We start from the raw sequence: 2,838 nt of genomic DNA, 5'->3' as shown, positions 1-2,838 counted from the left end.
ATGAAAATAAGATCGAACTTCCTCTCAGTTCAGACCTTCTGCTTCTATCTAGCTTAAAGTATTGAGTAATTGTATATCTAACTCAATCTTTACTCTACCCCTTAGAGTTTTCTTATGGTCTTCACTCCTTTTTCTTCCAGCCATTGGATTTATGGTTAGAATATTGGTCTGGTTCTAGCTTATGGTTGTACTTCTTCTAAGGTCTCACGAAGAATGTTTGTGGTGTATCCACTCAATTGTGGACATCCAATGTGAATCCTTTGACTAAATGATTATAAGTCATTGTTATTTGGCTAGCAAAATTTTATTTGTTCACAACTTCTTGGTATAAATAATCCAATGGTGGACTACTTGATACCCATTGTGGCTATTAGTTATCTAAAAATGGATTCTATTATAGGTTCTGATTAACTGGACGAGACATCCTCTACTTTATCTCGCAGTATTGATACTATACCAATTGTGGTCTTCTGATATCAACTATGGTCTTCTTATATCTACTATGGTTTCATAGGTCATCTTCCTTTTTCGAGGGTTTATTGTTGCAAGAAAACCACTAGCTGACACTATGATTATAGTATCCTAAGTGATTTTCCATGCATTCCCTCTTCTATAATGACTATGGATCTGCTTGAGCTTCACCATAATCACCAGATTTCTCACCTTCATGCTTCTTATGTACTAAAGTACTCCTCTGTTGAGGCAAAGCATAAGTTTTGATTGGTACTATCTTCAGAGTATTGTGGTTACTTCCCACAACTTTGCTTCCTTTCTTTGATGATCCTTCATCTTGTATTCAGAATCTTCCGAATTCGTCACTTCCTCACACGAATACCGTTACCCTCTAGATCTATAGCATCAAGTAAGAACTTGATATTGCAACATGCATTTGCATATCAAAGTCAAACTTCATGTATGGTTCTAGTCAAACAATGAAAATCCAATAAAATCCAAGAAGATTCAGCTTTGTGCTTATAATACACATCATCATAAGCCTGAATATATTAGTTGAGTATGACATCTCTAAACATCAGACTGAGATGTGTAGTATATAACACCACATAAGATAGGTTTATATCGTGATACTTAGCACGAATATATGGAATTCTACTATTTGTCTCAACATTTACCTTAATTGCACAATTGCAATGAGATAAACTTGATACAAATGGGTCTGGAATAGTTGAGGTTAACCTAATTTTCTTTGGAAGTACTAACTTATCTTCCATTTTGTTGAGGACTACTTTACATGCTATCTCTAGATTCTAATATAGCTACTCTAAATTACTCCTAACTATTAGAGCATAGTTCCTATACTTCCAAGTGTTTCTATCCTAAGACTATGGTCATGATGTGCTTAGCACACTTCCCATATTTTTGGAACACAGTTCTTGCACTATTGTCTGGCTTCTCATTGTTCTCCTCCTAAATGTTTATGATGTTCTATTCCATCACATAATGATTCTCAGGTGAATCATATATGATTAACAACTCTACCATGTAAGTAGACAAATTTCATTTCTATCACTCTTCCTTTCCTCCCATGATTGACTCATCATGGTCTTTACTTCATCATATGACTCATAGTTGTCACTTACTATCAATTGTTTCACCTGTCTAGATAATTTTACTAACTCATTACTTAACTTGGCCTACATCTTCTATTAGGATATTTTAATTATCTTTGTCACTTAATATTACTCCTATTACAGTTCTGGATAACTCTTACTTAACCATAACATGTGTTGGTACACATCTTCCAATAGGATAGCTTCCTTATGGTTGTATCCTCTCTTTGGACTACCATGTATTGTATACCAACTGGGGTCTACTCATCTATTGTTTAAGGACTTCATGGTGTACTACATGTTTGGGATTAGCTAACTAACTTTATTGTATTTTTGGTAAGCTAGATAAGAAACGTTGACTCAAGTGTGTCAGGATTATTCTCAAGTGAATATCCATCTCAAGTCATAAAAAGTATTTGGTTTAACTAAGACAACTCCCTATAGACACTACCAATCCTATAGGTCTCATTTAAAGAGTTTTAATCCTAGGGTCAAAGCATTTGCTCTGATACCAACTGTGGTGACCCGGCATACCACTGCATGGTGTAGTATGCAAGTCTGATACAACACCAATGAAACACCGTTCCACTAGTATTATATCGCTCAGAGTGGTACAACAGAAACATATGCGGGTCCAAGGCATGTCTATAGAATTACAACATCGACTCTTTACAAAAGATCCACACAGCCTCCTACTTTACAATGAGGTAAAACTGCAAATAAACTCCAGAAGAACGACTCGTGGTCTAATCCTACTACGAACTCTATTTGTAGAGTATTTAACTAGCTATAGAGGCTAAGAATAGATTCTAGCTAAGTAGGAGCTAAGTTTAGGAAACTAGTTCCCTTCTATGGCTAAACTAGGTTTTCTCCTTGATGTATGTGGTATCTAACTCCTCTGACAGGGTCCTGTCTCTTGAAGTAGTTGTTGACTCCTCGGCCTTCGAGTTGCACTGTAGATCCTCCTTCGATGCCTTCATATCTAAGCAGGGGATTTAAGAGTGGGATGAGTACGAGCGTACTCAACAAGTTCATTATAGGAAAGAGGTGTTTAATGCACTAGCTATGGCATTAGACCAGAAAGTCTAATACCAATGCAAGTTTTCATAACCATTTCTTCAAAAGGTTGCTTTTATTCAGAAGAACTATGCCCGTCAGCCTTCACCGGTTTACTAGAACTTCATGGAGCTCCTTTCCGGCAGCGTTCGCAGTTCCATACCCCGAAACAGGGAGTGACAGGTCACGGTTCTTTACACTCTGCAGAGGTGTG

Source organism: Lolium perenne, chromosome 6 (assembly GCF_019359855.2).
Source record: "Lolium perenne isolate Kyuss_39 chromosome 6, Kyuss_2.0, whole genome shotgun sequence".
Classification (NCBI taxonomy): Eukaryota; Viridiplantae; Streptophyta; class Magnoliopsida; order Poales; family Poaceae; genus Lolium; species Lolium perenne.
This window is presented reverse-complemented; position numbering follows the sequence as displayed.